Genomic DNA, 16,883 nt, shown 5'->3' with positions numbered 1-16,883 from the left:
GCCAGACACTGAACAGATCAAGAAAACCCGCTTCTTTGAAGAAATGCTCTGAGAAGGAGTTCTCATCTACCTGTCTTCCCATAGCCATGACAGACTGCAGGCTGAGGACCATTTTCTGACAGACCCACCATACATCTCTGTTCTCTGAGTATTTTGTCTGCAGTGGGCAAGTGTGTTTGAAACACATTAAAAAATGTGATCACAAAATGCATCTGGGTAGGTCAGTTTGGTAGGTGTCTGATTCTTGATCCAGGCTCAGGTCATGATCTCAGGGTCTTGGGATGGAGCCTTTCATCAGGCTCCACACTCAGTAGGAGTCTGCTGGAGATTCTCTCTCTCTTTCTGCCCCCCACCACACACTCTCTCTCAAATAAATAGATAAATCTTTTTTTAAAAAAAGAAATGTTATCACATGTAGTCAAATTTTCTTGCTTTGGAGGAGAAGGGGATGCAGGGTTGTGTCTTTCCATTTTTCAACCCAGAGTTGAAAATGACTCTGTTACCAGGAGGAGACTGAGGAGAAGGAAAAATGAGGACTTACAGACAACGCTGAACACTGCGGAGAATCAATAAATATTGACAGGCAAGGGAGAGCGGTTTTGCCAACCTCAACTAATACCTGCTAATAACACCACACAGCAATTTGCCACCAGCCTGGGAACTCTGGCCTTCCGTTCCCCAGGAGAATCTCAGTGGCCCCTCCCAGTAGCCCTTGAAGAAACAGCATTGAGTTGTAGGTTTCTGAGAGAGGATAAAGTGCTTGGAGGATGAGAGCACTTCTGACTTCCTAACAATTAAAACTGCGTCGTTGTAGACTTCTGTTAGAAACCTAGCAACCTCCAGGTGCCTTGTATGGCTTTTTGAGACTCTGGCCATACATTCCCTAGACCACACTAAGCGTGCAAAACACATTGGCCTGGGGGATCGTATAATGTTTGGTCTATTTCACAGGTCTTTCCAAGATGTTTACGCCAGAACTAGAAGAATCCAATGAAACATGACTTTGAAAATTACTAGCTGGTTTGAGGGAGGATAAACAGATCATAAGGGCTTAGGTGAGGTTGTCCACGTTTCCTGTTAAATTGCCTAGTAGGTTTTTTTCCCATATTTTGAGAGAGAGAGATAAATCAGAATGTAATAACAGTGTGCTGAGTTACAGCTCTGAGGTTTTATATATTGCCCAAGGCAAGTTTCAAAATCCTGTTTATGTGTGGCTAGACCAGGATTCGTACCTGAATCTCAGGATACTTTCTATCTGGTCCTTTTACCTGTGACTCTATATCAGAACTTCTCTCCAGATACCATGGAAAATACTCTCTATATTGCAGGTTCCATTTTTTTCTAGTATGTAAACATTATTCTACCTGATATATCAGCAAATCAATGACCCAAATATTGATGGAGCTGATCCCAATTGTGTGTGAATCACAGGGTCAAGCTCTGTGAAGAAAGAAACGAGTTTTGTAAGACAGAGGCTCTTCTTCCAGGAAAATGGTCACAAGTTAATAATAGTAGGTATTATTTATTGTAATCTGCTGTGGACCAGACATTTCACATTCATTATCTCATTTAATCATTTAATCTTCCCAGGAGTGTGTGTGTGTGTGTGTGTGTGTGTGTGTGATTTATGCTATTTTATTGGATTAAAAATCACAGGCAATGCTTCTGATCTTGCTTAAATATAGCCATGCCCTATGAATCTCATATTTAAAGATTAAATTATTAAAATAAGTACAATTACAGTAGTGAGTAAAAATGAGTACAGTGGTGAGTGTAATAGGGCCAACTTCTATGTCATTTGACAGCTGTAGAAACTGTGACTCTGAAAACTTAAGAAATAAAAGAATCCCCATTGAAACCTACAACTTCTTTGAGTCTAAATTTGAGTGTTTTCCTTTATCCTTCATTGTTTCCTTGTTCTTATTTGGGATACAACGTAAATTCTTGAGAATTTAAATAAAAATAGAAAATTTAATATTATATCAAGTAAATTAAGGACATGCTACAGGTAAGACAACAGAAAATGAATTCCCAAAGTGTAGTTCAGATTATGCCCTCTCTTTTGAAAGAGAGCCTAGTAAGCTTGAACTGGGCCCTGAAAGGGGGCATAAAATTTGGATACCTGGAAAGCAGTGGTGGAGGCCAATATTTTCAGGTTTCCTTTTTTTTTTTTAACTAATGTAATATTTGATGTCTTTTATGCATAACAAAGTATCCATAAGTGGGATGGATCTCTGGGAATTCCTTATAATACTCAAACAAAGACAAATCAATCAATAAGCTGGGGGATAGATCCAACAATGTTGGCAAAATGATATTAGAGGTTGAAATTATGCAGTGGATAACTGGCAGATCATTTTCCTAGCCTCTCTTCCTCTGTGAATGTTTGAAAAGTTCCACGTGAAAACCTTCATAATGAAAGTATAATGGTTGCACCATTTGCACAACCAAGCAACTCCATCTTCAAAGATCTGTGATACAAACCCACCCTGAACTCTATTAATGGCTCAGTCTTTTTAAAATGAGAACCAACCAGGTGTGCCTGGGTGACTCAGTCAGTTGAGTGTTGGACTCTGGGTTTCAACTCAGGTCATGATCTCAGGGTCATGAGATCGAGCCCCACATGTGGATCCTGCTTAAGATTCTCGCTCTCCCTTTCCCTCCGCCCCTCCCCCTTCCTCTTTCTCTCTCTCTCTCTCTCTCTCTCAAATAAATAATCTTTAAAAAATGAAACAAAACAAAATAAAATGATAACCACCAGCCACAGGAAAACAGGAACATCTTTATGAAAATATAATGTAAAGTTTAACTACAGCATGGTTATTTGAGTGAAATAAACCTGAGAAAGAAGACAGAATTCAGATACTAAAAGATTGATTGCATTGCTCAAAAGCATAATTCCTGATTTAGAGACAGGGGCAGATGATATTGACTGAGACATAAGTCTCAATTAGTCCTATATTTAGCTGGCCCTCTTCCTCTGCTGCCTTATTTCTTCTATGCCAAGTGAGTTGCTTATCCTGTTTTACCACCTCATCTGAGAACATAATTCTCATTTCAGTTTTTTTAAAATTATTTTTATTTCCATTCATAAATGAAACATTTCACAGTATAAGGATCCCCATTACTTTCCTGCCTGTTTACTTTATTCCCCTTAATTGGACATTTCAAATGGTTTATGCTTTTGTTAGTGTCTTGGTTAAACCCATACTTCATAAGATATTTCTTTTGCCTCTCTTGGAACTAGACTGCCAAAGGGACTTGTATCAGAATTGGCCTGTGTGGGAAATTTTTCAGTTAGTTCATTATCCCAAGATTTTACAAAGCAGAATCTGTGAAAACTCATGGGCCAAATAGTATCAGCTCATCTGTGTAGTGAGGAATGTTATTTTTTTTAATTTTTTTTTATTTATGATAGTCACACAGAGAGAGAGAGAGAGAGAGAGAGAGAGAGAGAGAGAGAGGCAGAGACACAGGCAGAGGGAGAAGCAGGCTCCATGCACCGGGAGCCTGACGTGGGACTCGATCCCGGGTCTCCAGGATCGCGCCCTGGGCCAAAGGCAGGCGCCAAACCGCTGCGCCACCCAGGGATCCCAGTGAGGAATGTTATTAAATTCATTGATAAACATACAGTTGGGTGAAAAGAATGCTCTAGAGTTTTAGGATTTAACAATAGTTCAGGGGCACCTGAGTGGTTCAGTCAGCTAAGCATCTGACCTCAGCTCAGGTCATGATCCCAGGGTCCTGGGATGGAGCCTGGCTCCCTGCTCAGCAGAGAGTCTGCTTCTGCCCCTCCCCCTGCTCATGCTTGCTCTCTCTCTCTCAAATAAATAAATAAAATCTTTACCCCCCCCCCAAAAAAAAACCCAAACAACTGTTCATTATTTTGCCATAATATCATGTGTCCAAACGCTACAACTCAGTTTAGAAACAGCAACTCATTTTGTCTAATTCATTCTGTGAACTACAAAGTTAATTAGTCGGGTTTATTTAGCTGTAAAAAACAGAATCTCTCCCAAGTTACCTCAAGGGACAGGGCATCTATATAAGGGATGCATGTGATTTGAAATTGAAACTAAAATGGTATCAGGTCTGGGCCTGGCCTCTCTCTCATGGCATTTCAGTTTTTCTCTATGCATTTGCTTGCTCCACATGCCTCTCTGCCAAAAAGCTTTTTCTGGCCATGTTGTCAGCATCAAGATACAAAATTAGTAATAGCTAATCCTTATTGAGCATATTCTTTGTGTCAGGCACTGTTCTAAGCATTGCACATGCATTAACTTATTTGATCCTTGCCAGAACTGCCACTGAGCTTTGACCTGTATGTGAATTGGTCTTACAGTAAGCCAGACTCAACCATATAGCATATTTTCATCATTCATTTCACTAGTAACTAGCCTAGCCCTTTTATTTCCCAGTACAGATTACAGGAAACAAAGACCTGATTATACCAGCTCATTTTTTGAGCCACGCTCCACAAAGTCAACCTATGGGTAGCTTTCCTTCTATCAGCTGCCCTGCTCTGAACCATTCAGCTGTGAATGGCGGCAGGCAGTTTTGTTTGGAACACTGGAGCGAAGCCAGCTATGCTGTGACTGCAGCAGCCTTCTTATGAGGAGGAGTTGAAGAAAGGACAGATCATAGTGATATCTCTAGGACGAGGAGAAGAATCAGGATTTCACCTGTTCAGGCAAGTTACCTATGATCCTGGAAGACTTCTCTTGCTGTCTACATGTGAATGGTGTGTGTTGGGGCCCATTCACATTAGGGCCAAGAGATGCATGCATATGATAACTAAACAGCCTTCAGAGAGTCTATGGTAGAGCCACCCATTATGTCGGTACATCAAGGAGTCACATATTTAGGAATGGGGAACCCCAAAAGATTGACTTCTCCCAAATGGTGTCTCTCATTGGCTGTCACTAGTTCTTACATCTACTATTAAATGAATTCCTTTGGTTAATGCAGGTGGTTAGAACGGTTCCGCTTGCCTCTGCTTTCACTATTCTGTCCTTCCTGCTCTGCTTTGCTGCAGCACCAAATTCTCTTTCACGACCCCCCCCCCCCATTCACATGCATTGTGCTCTCCTTCCATCAGACCAAAAAGCACTCTCTCTTCTTGGGGCCCTCCTATGCTTGACTAACAGACCACTCTTCAGGACTCAAAAAATATTGTCTTTGGGAAGCCCTGTTACCTCCACAAACCTGGATCCACTAGACTGGCCAAAGTCCTTTATCAAAGCTCTTAATCATACTGCCTGTATTTCAAGCATTATGCCCACTTCTAACTTCAGGTCTGTGAGGTCTGGGGCCATATCTTCCTGGTTATTAGTATATACCCAAACTTAACACAGTCCCCAGTATGTGTTACATGCCAATAAATATTTGTTTAAGTGAATCAAATTAAAAGAAAATTGTGCTATTTGCAAGAGGCAACTCATCGATTATTATCAATCCTCAGACTCAATTTACTTCCCTGATTCCTTAGAAGGCTCTTAAGGAGTGGTTCATACATCAAATGCATTTGGATTGTTTAGAGGAGCAGACTATTACTGGGAAAAGTTAAAATTTTTTAAAAGGTAACACCTACAGGCTGATACCCTGGGCTCGTCAAATGTGAAGAAGGAGGGCACCTAAAGGTGAGAGTTGCTACCAAACAGTTCTGTCCATGTGTCAATTCCCAATAGTTTCAACTCTCACAGACTCATTCCAGACCTGGTGTGGCTACAGTAGCAACCCATTATCGGTCTGCTGGCTCTGCTGGTGAAAGATGCCACATGCAGGAGACTATAGGAATACAAAACCCAGACTGGGAGGGACTCAGTCTACATGAAAACCTATAGACAGCAATCCCTGGCCGGCAGACTACCATTGCCATACTCAAGTAGATGATTCATCTGCAGAAGTAAGACACTAACTACATGGAAGACAGTCAGGTCTTATGGTCCTTTTCTCCTGTTCTCAAGTCAGGAAATGTTCATTTACCAACAAATAAGACAGAAGAGAATGTTTTTCTAAGGAAAATATATGGGAGCGATATCTCAAAGAGACTCAGTTCTTTATGAGGCACAGCACATTTTGAAATACAGAAATAGTTGATGAAGCTTAATTATTCCTTTGTCTTAAACTCAATTTTATATCCATATTTTACAAAGCTTTTCTATGACTAACATACATGGTAGCTTAACTCTTAAAGTTTGACATGTGTTGATAGTTTAATCTTTTTTGTCTTAAGAGACTACTTTGATTTGTGCAGTCTTAAGAGTAGTTTTATGAAATCATATTTGAAGATGTATAATTTAGTAGTCATTGGTGAAAGATTTTTTAAAGGCTTTTATTGATAATGTTCTTGCAGAATGTGATCAGGGGTGGGGAATAAATATGGAAAGGGACCAAGAAGTATAAATGGAGGAAGAAACAAAAAGGAAGAGGTGAAGTTTACTGATTTACTTCTCTCCTCAAACAAGATGGTTTACAGTTCCATCCTAGTTTTCAAGGGGAACTTTCTCATCTCTCTCAGAGATGATCCTCTGTCCATAATTATACAAATTTAAAATTTGAGGATTGGAGAGCAGAATTTAACTAGATTCTAAAACATATATTTAGCAGTTAAAAATTGGAATGGGGAAAATATATTTCAAGAACTGCTTCAATAACTGACCCCCATCCAATATAATTGTGCCCATTTTATCACATTTTATTAGTGGACTAGAGAAGATAAGCAACTAAATACCTAGAGAACACGATTTTCATCACATATGCATTTTAGAATGTTGCAGAAACAATTTGAAAAAAAAAATATGAGAGAGAAAGACAAATCAATACAGAAAACTCTTTTAGCTTGGGGATAGTCTTTTTGGAAAATAGAGTTGAAATTCAGGTACTAGGGGGTAGCTTTGCAGGCATTAGGGGAGGGTATCCTTTGAATCTACATTTTGGCAAGCATGACTGGAGCCCCTAAGGTCTGGAATTCAGACTCTCGTTCATGCTGTCTTTTGCAAAAGGTATTTAGAGAAGGTACCATTAACATTCCCTGAACCATGTTCACCCAGGGACAAGTAATTGAAGGAATTCAGAGCACTCCACCTCCTTCTCTTTAGAGCTGGGAAGCAAGCCTCTGAATAGGAGGGAGGAAAGAGTCTGACTTCAATAATGGATTTCGAGAATAGCTGAACAGTGTGGGTCTGCTGACAGCTCCTCCACTCCCTGCTAGACTGCTTCTGAAAGGGACAAGAAGAGAAAAGTAGAAATACAGTTGTCTGTGCCACCGAGCAATTGGTGTGCAGGTGGATCCTGCCCATGAAGAACTGCCTTCCTTATTATGCAAACTCTCATAAATGGGAGAAAGGAATCACATAGAAAGATGGATATTAGCCATCTGATTTCAGGAGCCAAGTGGTGCCATGATTGTTGGGTCACCTAGGAGAGTAAGACCTGAGGAGGAATTTAGGTGGAGACCATAAAAGGAAAAGAGTGTTTCATTTCATCTGGAAGTTCTCTTTTATCTAAAGTTGTCACCTTTTACCTGTATTGATGCCATTTTTCCTATAGAAATTCCTAAAGAACATCTTGTATTAGGGTCAGACAAATTTGAGTGGTTATCAAGGTCCTGCCATTTACAGGGCATATAACCTTAGATTAACGACTTGACCTCTCAGAGACTAAATTGAAAATAGAGATACTAATATTATCTGCTTTGCAGTTGTTGTGAAAATGAAATGAGATAATGCCTGTGACACTGATATGTGGCTTTACCCAAGCAATGCAGAAGCATTGGCACCACTACCAAAGTGGCTGCTGCTCTGTGTCCAAGTGTACTTTCTTTTTGTGCTTATCGATGGGAAAGAGGGAATGGAAGCACAAAATGTGATGTCAGTGTCAGAATAGTAGACATCTATATACGAGTATATGTCTATAATAAGAATAAAAACAGATAGTGAATTAAGGCAAAAGCATAAAGATTGATGCTGTTTACAACGGCCAGAAAACAAACAGAGATTAAAACAAAAAACCTGGGAAATGTTGGCTAGGTATAGTGAAAGTTATAGAAATAGTGTCAGTCAGCCAGCAGCCATTTCTAGCCAGTCGTAATCCCCCACCAGTCCCCAGAGCAGGACGGTGATGTTTCGGCATATCATTAATACATGGCAGATTCATTTTGTGGTAAGCTCATTGTGATTACTTCACTAATTCTGTTATTAATTCTCAGCCTTCTGCTGCTTGTGTATCATGGCCACCTGTCAGTGATTTTTAAAGATGAAAGGACATATTTGTTCTATATATCCACTCACTAGGAAGGGATATGATGTCTCCTGGAGCCAAGAGGAGAATGGAGGGCAAAGCTGTGGGAGCTGGCTTGGGAACGAGATGCTGATGCCCACCAGTCCACTTCCCACCAATATTCAGGGATCTATCCTATAATGTCCTCACATACGCTTCACAGTGTTCAATCTGGAAACCAAATTCTGTCTTTAACAAAGGGAAACAAATAAAGGAATTGGTTGCAAAGATGACGAAGAGTTGAGAAGGCAAGCGGGGACTGTGATGAAACTAGGAAGAGCAGCATCAAGAAGCCACCACATTGGCTAAGGCTGGAGAGACAAAAGCAGGGACAGTGTTCCCAGAGTCCAAGGGCAGGCTACCTGCAGAAGACAGAACTGGGGGAGAGGGTGGTGGTTGGGACCTTAGAGAGAGGTACTACTGGAAGGAGTTGGAGCCGTGAAGAGTCAGCTGCTGCCAGCTCTGGAGATGTCACCCAAGACAGTTGAAATGGGAAGAAATACTCTCATTTCTCCCCTCCTCCCACCTTCCAGGCTTCTGCCAATGCCTCCTATGAGCCAAAACTACCTGGAAGCCAGTAGCATGGGAGCCTAGGAAGAGATGTTTCCAGTGATATGGGCCAGAACAGGGGAAAGAAAGAGAGAAGGGAACCACGAGCAAACAGACCAGCAAATCACATTGTAGTAAAACCTTTGGTGAGGTGCACCTGGGTGACTCACTTGGTTAAGTATCTGCCTTTGGCTCAGGTCTGGATACCCAGGGTCCTGGGATTGAGCCCCACGTGGGCTCCCTGCTCAGCAAGGAGTCTGCTTCTCCCTCTCCCTCTGCCCTTCCTCTGCCCATGCTCTCTCAAGCACACTCTCTCTCAAATAAATAGTTTAAAAACTTAAAAAAAAAAAAAAACCAACCAAACATTTGATGAGACTGGCCAGCTGACTGATTAAAGCTGAAAACTCTTACCTGGGAAGGTCGCTGGAGAATATTGACAGCCAGGTCATACCCCAGACCTGTCTAAGGAAGTTAGAAGTCACTTCTGGGCAAAGATAAGCAGTTTCAGGGTGAGGAGGCTTCATCTCTCTGTTCACTGTTCTCAATTGTTTCATCTCTGGAAACAACCATATGTTAATTGGCAGTTAATCAGAGTTGAAATTGATAATAACATATCAATATAATGCAGTCTAATTTGCTTATTCTGTTAACTAACAGTCCTTTGTTTTAGATTATCCATTTAAACCTTTTCTTCATCATCCAGAATAATTGAAAGTCACATCTCATTGTTCTCAGAATAATTAACTTTTGCATTTTTGACTCAACTAATAATACAGCTTTATAATAAGAATGTTAAATTTGTATAGATCCTTACAGCTTATGGCACACAATCACATACAATATCCCATTTTGTTTCACGCCTTGGTAGTCTGAAGTGAAGGGGAGAGAGCCGGCATTTACTGAATATGTTGTGCCAGGCCCAGTGCCAGCAACTTTACAAAGATAAATTCAGTTAATTCTCACAAAACCCAATGAAGCAGATATTATTATCCCCATTTTACAGATGAGGTAACTCACATGGAGAGAATGAACTGTCCTGTTCAAGGTCATACAGCCAAGTTCAGGCCTATCATGCCTAAAATGTATACACACATACACACACACAGAACACACACACACAATTCTTGTTATATATATGATTGGTGTGTATATTGTAAATTTTCTGTGTGCATATAAATATATATGCATATATAAACTTTTCTCCATAAAGTTTGCGATTTTTATAAAAACCTTATTTACAATTTGTTTATTTCATAAACTTTAATATCAGAACCATTTATTTGATGCCACATGTGCTACTTGGGAATCAGAGATTGAAACAAGGCTTTGGTCTGTGACAATGACGTTGGCTCTAGTTAGGTATATTCATATTAAAGTCCTTTCTGAGCCTCGTTTACCTTCACCAATAGTAAAATGGGGATGACATATATGTATATATATATACTGAGTTGAAAAATACATCAATATGTATATGAAGAACTTAATAAAAGTGCCTGAAATAGAGTACAGTCCAGGAAAAAGTTCTTTTCTTTGATCCTATTAGGATCATTTTCTAATGTTCAGGTGGTAGGCACATATAGAAACATAAAGATGTATAACACTCCCACTTTAAGAGTATTCTGATGTATCTGGATAAAAAATAATAAAAATGATAATAATAGTAATAAAAGCACCATAAAAAGCCAGCATTATTAAATGTTCCTAAGGAAATATTTTGGATCCCTATCCTCCTGGTCAATCAAAGGATCTCCAAAAGAATTAGTTTAATGGAATTAGTTTGGGCCTATGTACAGTTGGGTATTCTAGAAGACTTTCCAACTCTAGGAAGGGAGCTGTACCTTCTTTAGAAAAGGTGTTAGACATTAAATTGAAATTTAAGTAGGAAATTGCCACAGTGATATTGCTAAACATTTCAGAAAAATAAATTAAAATGATATGAAATGCAGCCAGAACTGTGGAAATTCTACACACTACCTGAACACAAAGCTTAAATGGAGTTTGGAGAACATAAAAATAAAAGCTGGAGGAAAAGGTGGATCAGGGCAATTAGATAGTACATGATGCGCTCACTGCAGTTCTGCAGGAGACAGGAACAGGCTGGTTGTTGCAACAGAGAGTTAACAAAAGAGCTGGTAAGGAAATAACCAGAAATGCTCAATGAGAACTCTAAGATACCAAGGAAGTAGCAACTGTGGGAAGCAAGTACTGCTCCCGAGGCTAGAAGAACAAAGTTAGAGGATAAACTTATCAACTGAGTTGCTCGGAAGAGGCCCTGTGGAACTAATCTCTGAGAAGGAGGCAATGATCAGCAGATGCTGGGGGTTGCTGCCTCTGGGGAGAGTCCCTCTGCTGGGCCCAGGTCTCTGAGGTGGAGGGCACCAGCTTTCTATGTCCCATGCCCCTGACACAGCACAGGGAGCTGGTTTTGTTCATGCCAAGCAAATGGCTAAATGAATTCAATTTCTGCTCCAAGTGAGCAGCAAACCTGGGATGAGGAAAGAGGCCAGGGGAGCACTGGACTGAAACTAAGTAAGGAGTGGACAGGGAATAAAAGGAGGAGGGGTCCTTCTTCCTCCTCTGGCCTTGCCACTCCCTCTGATGCTCCTACTGACCAGGCTCACAGGAGCCACCTGGCAACAGAGCAACAGCCTCAGCCTTGCCAACTGCAGTATTGAAGAGATAACACCATAAACTTTGGTGCATTCTGTCTTGCCAATTGCTTATTAATTATAAGGTTGATGATAAAAATTAGATTTTGGGAAAATACTCCAAAGAAATGAAAGCAAGCCCTCCAGATGTTATTTGTACACTTATATGCATAGCACCATTATTCACAATAGCCAAAAGGTGGAAATGATCCCAATGTCTATGGGCAGATAAGTGGATACACAAAATGGGGTGTATATATATATATATATATATATATATATATATATTACATGGGATATATATATTATTTTATATATATGTAATATATTATACTACATGGGATATATATGTACATATATACATATATATATATACACACTGGAATATTATTCAGGTTTAAATAGGAAGGAAATTATGACACATGCTAGAGCATCGATGAGCCTTGAGAACATTGGGCTTACTGAAATAAGCCAATCACAAAGGACAAATAGTAATAAAGTAATAAAGAGTTATTACTTTAGGGGTACAGAGTTTCAGAGAATTCTTTGGATGGATGTTGGTGATGGTTGCGCAACAATGTGAATGTACTTGATGCCATTGAACTGCACACTTAAAAATGTTTAAGATGGAAAATGTGTTGGTTTTTCTTACCATAGTTAATTTTTTTTTTGAAAAACTAGATAATAAGGTATTTCATCCATGGATTTTACTGATCATTAAAGGAGTATGATTTTTCCATAATTACCAAATACATGTGAACTTCTAAAGGGGTTCACAATCTGCTGATGAAGAAACTGAATAAATCAATGAATGAAAGAATGAATGAATTGAAAATTATGTTCCTCAACCTAAAGCAATATTTGTTTCTCTTCCCTTCTCTACATTAAATATTTGCTTTTTAGAGGATCCCTGGGTGGCTCAGTGGTTTAGCGCCTGCCTTTGGCTGGGGGCACAATCTTGGAGTTCCAGGATCGAGTCCCGCATCAGGCTCCCAGCATGGAGCCTGCTTCTCCCTCTGCCTGTGTCTCTGCCTCTCTCTCTCTCTCTCTCTCTCTCTCTGTCCATCATGAATAAATAAATCTTTAAAAGTAAATAAATAAATATTTGCTTTTTAAAAGTTTATATATTATTCAAGGTCAATTTTAAAAGGTACCTCATGCCCTGCTCACCAGCCCGAAAGCTACTTCCTTCTAAACCCGATTGTATGATAACTTACGACTTTTAGCATATCTCACTCACATTATGTTCACTAGGTTTGAAACCTGAAGCCCACGTTTTATCTGTCTCTCAGGGTAGGTAGTACAATATAAGTACTCAAAAATATTCTTTTTTTTTAAGATTTTATTTATTTACTCATGATAGACATAGAGAGAGAGAGAGAGGCAGAGACACAGGCAGAGGGAGAAGCAGGCTCCATGCCGGGAGCCCGACGCAGGACTCCAGGATCACACCCGGGGCCAAAGGCAGGCACTGAACTGGTGAGCCACCCAGGGATCCCCTCAAAAATATTCTTGAATTGAAGTTTTAGCATCTCCAAACTACAGATATCCAAAACTGGGGATGCAAATGGAGTGATCAATTATCCAAGACGACCCATGGGCAAACTGGGACAGTTACCCTGGGAGTAAAATTTAGTATTCTAAAGAAAAATGGGTGGTTTTTTTTCTTGTAAATTCACAATATAACCGTGGCAAAATACACTTTTCAAAGACACAATAGGCACGAACACCAGAGCAAAATAACAACAGTTATACATAATTCTCCACCATTCTAATCCAAAATCCATTTCTAATACATTAACAATTGTAACTTTTAACTCACAAACAATTTTATAAATTTCGTTTCAATGTAACTATGAAATCAACTTTTTTTTATTATGGAGGAAAGGAAATAAATCCATAGTGAAGATGCTAATTAAAAAATCCTACATCTCACACTGTGATATCCATCACAGGTATTAAGAGCTCTGAATGTTCCAATTAAAACCGTGAAGCATTTGCTCTACAATATGCAGTTCCATCCCCCCAGGCATCAATATGAAATTGAAACTGGATGGTGGGAGCCCGGGTGCTTTGATCTAATGGCATCTGCAATAGGACCACATCATAATGTGCTTATAACACGCTGATCTCATCTGAGCCCCTAGCAAAGGGTTGTCAAGAGATGCTAATGACCACTTTATCCTACACTTGGACTTACTCTGTTGGAAGCTATTTGTGCCATCTCAGAGGGCCAGCATGACCGCCACTGCACGCTTTGTGACACATTAAATAAGTCAGGAGCAAAAACACCAGGGATCCATTCGTCATTCAGCTGTTCATTCAAACGCACATTTGTTGAGCACCTAACTAAGGGTGACCATCATTCTGTTAAGTGCTATGAATACAAAGAAGAATAAGACTATTTCCAAGGGGTTTACAGACTAATGGGGAAATAAAAAGTGCTGTGGAAGTCCATGGTAGAGGGCAATTGGTTTTGCTGGGGAAGTCAAGGGAAGCATTGCAAGGCAGGGTGACATTTGTGCTGACCTCTGAGGAATCCAGCAGTTACAAGTGGAGGAATGGAACAGAAGACATTCTGGAGAAGTGAGTATAGGATATGCTGTGTATAGTATCCTCAAGCTGCTCTAACAAAGTACCTAATACTGAGTGACTTAAACAACCAAAATTTATTGTCTCACGGTTCTAGAAGCCAGAAGTCCAAGATCGGGGTATTAGTAGGGTTGGTTCCTTCTGCAAGCTATGAAGGATAATCTTTTTAAACCCTCTCTTTTCACTTCTGGTGATTTGCTGAAACTAATAGTGTTTCTTGGTTTATAGATGCATCACCCCAGTCAATGCCTCCAACTTTACACGGCACTCCTCTGGGTGTGTACAGGTGTCCAAATTTCCCCTTTATACAAGGACATCACTCATATTAGGGGTTAGGGGCCCACCTCACCCCAGTATGACCTCATCTTAACATAACTAATTATAACTGCAACAAACCTATTTTCAAATAAGGTCACATTCTGAGATGTTAGAGATTATAATTTCAACATATAAATTTTGGGGAGGACAAAATTTGGCCCATAATATCCTCGAAAATGATTCAGATAAATTAGTACATGGAGGGAATATTTTTAAGACATGAGTATAATTTTTAAAAATTATAGAAGAGAGGGGTGGAGGCAAGAATTTAAAGAGATTTTAGAGCCATGTTGAGGGTGGAGAAAAATGAAATATATACTCAGATGATCTGGGAAACACTGTAATTGGTAACAGGATAAAAATGTACAAAGATGAGAGTATGTGGTCCTTCCCAAACTTATTTCACTGCAGAGACTTCTTTTTTCAGTGATCTTCCAATAAAAAAACAATAATTTGGGAGCTGTGGACATAGTCACTGTATATATTTCCTAGCTGGCTTCTTTACATCTATGAGTTCCAGTTTCCTTCACTGTAGGCCTGGGGTGCTTATAGCATTTTATAAATTCAATCCCTGTGAGGCGAAGGGAATCAACATGGAAGTGACTGCTGAAAGATAAACCATTATACACATGGAAATACATGGACGTCTTTTGAACAGGAGGTAGGAGGTTTGTGAATTTGCCAGAAATAAAGTTAAGAGAGCAGACAGAGTAATTATGTGGGAAAAATAAAGGTCTCAGAGAAGTGGAAATCCACATACTGATTCCCAGCCAGCATCAAAAATCTGAAGGAAGTACCCCTTCTCCCTGCTGCTCATGCCCTTCCCACTATTCCTCCCTAATCCTACTCCATTCATTCAACTAATATTCATTAGGCCTATTACTGTGTCCTAGGTTCATTGCTCAGCAGTCTTCAAGGCACATTTTTTTTCCAAGTAACCTTCATGGATTACTTGATTTCAATCTTTCCCTTCTCTCAATGGTCTCCTTGGTGTGTACTGTTTGGGTCACACAGTTTGGCATTTGAACATATATTTTTGAACTGTTACCTCTTTGCTTCCATTTATATGGATGTGCCTCCTAAATGAGACTGTAAATCTTCCCTAAGCAAATGCTAGTAATTTCCAACTTCAAGATGTATAATGCTAAGAGCGTAGAAGATCCTTATTAGGTACGCAATGCACTGAAAAAATTTTGCATCTCAGAGAAGAGCACCTTTACAACATCAAGTTAACAACCTAATGTTACAAGGATGTAGGCAACCAAACATAGACTGTGACTTACCTGGAAACATATAAATTACATATTTTTATGATTACCCATAAATATAATTGATAAATGATTTCTAAGTGCTCATGTATGCAAGAGATCTACTACATATTAGCCAAACTTTGATTCAAAGGAGCTAAGCTGTTCCTCTAACAAGCATAGAGCTATCATAGACAATGAAAAATGACCAACAGATAATATGAAATGAGCAGACAGTGTCTTCTATTTATTTATAAAAATATTTGTTCAGACATGGGAGAAATTGGGAGCTGATTTATTTAGATAAATGACTCTTTCCACTTCATTTTGCCATTAGGCCCTTCTGAACTACTCTTAAAATTACTTCAGGAAATTAAGATGAAAAGTTTATTTTTGCTTGAAACTTCAGTCAAGGTCAGTGATAGATAACAGAATATACTGAGTTTTTAAATTAAAGAGCACCAAAATTCTTCCGGCAATTTGCTGTGAAGATCATATTGATGCTTCTAGATCTCCAGTGTTACATTATTTGATGTGCTTTGTTAATTTGTCAGGTTGACACACTGCATTGAGATTGAAAACAATTTCTTTGGGAGGACATTTCTTTTTATCAACTTAAAAAAAATGAGTCTAGTCTATTCAAATAATACCTTGTCAAGAGTCTAGCTCATAAAAATACTGAATGTTAGCTTTGTAATTGGATAAGCCACCTTCATACTTTATGAATAAAGATACGATAATAATTAAAATATGTAACCAATAAGACTTTTCTTCAAAAATCTTACATATCTACCAATGAATAAAAGGAGAACAAACAAACAATAAATCAAGCTCCTGGAGCATCCTTAGCTATCTTGTTCAATCATCCCAAGATGCCCTCAACACATTCTCTCTCCAGCAGTTTACACCACTCAGTGTCAAAGTTATTCTCTCTTTTATTTCCTGTTTTATTAAGGAATGCTTAATAAATATAATTGTACATATGTGAACCATATAATGTGATATACATATACATTGTGAAACAAATACCAGAAAGTTATTCTCACTAATGATTTCTTCCCAAATGTGGCAGTATTTTCAATCTCTCTAGCACCTAGAACCCCACATACTTACTTCTTTGAGAACATATTTTTAATTCAGGAAATGTAAAAATCTGTAAGCAAAATGATAAAAAAACATACCTCTCGTGGGGATAGGAGCATCAGCATGGCAGAAAAAAAACACAGACCCCAGAATTCAAAGTCAAGGT

The 16,883-nt window shown here is 39.2% G+C and overlaps 1 long non-coding RNA gene across 1 annotated transcript in view; it reads right to left on the bottom strand.

Moving 5' to 3' along the window:
• Positions 1 to 9,240: 9,240 nt before the first annotated feature.
• The window catches only part of LOC140593886 (uncharacterized), a 224,617-nt gene continuing 216,974 nt past the window's right edge, over positions 9,241 to 16,883 (bottom strand). The window contains exon 3 of the long non-coding RNA XR_011994253.1: positions 9,241 to 9,385. This is a non-coding gene — a long non-coding RNA (uncharacterized lncRNA). The remainder of the gene's footprint in view (positions 9,386 to 16,883) is intronic.

Source organism: Vulpes vulpes, chromosome 9, assembly GCF_048418805.1.
Source record: "Vulpes vulpes isolate BD-2025 chromosome 9, VulVul3, whole genome shotgun sequence".
Classification (NCBI taxonomy): Eukaryota; Metazoa; Chordata; class Mammalia; order Carnivora; family Canidae; genus Vulpes; species Vulpes vulpes.
Note: the sequence above shows the minus strand (reverse complement) of the source record. Positions and strands in the feature narration are given on the sequence as shown.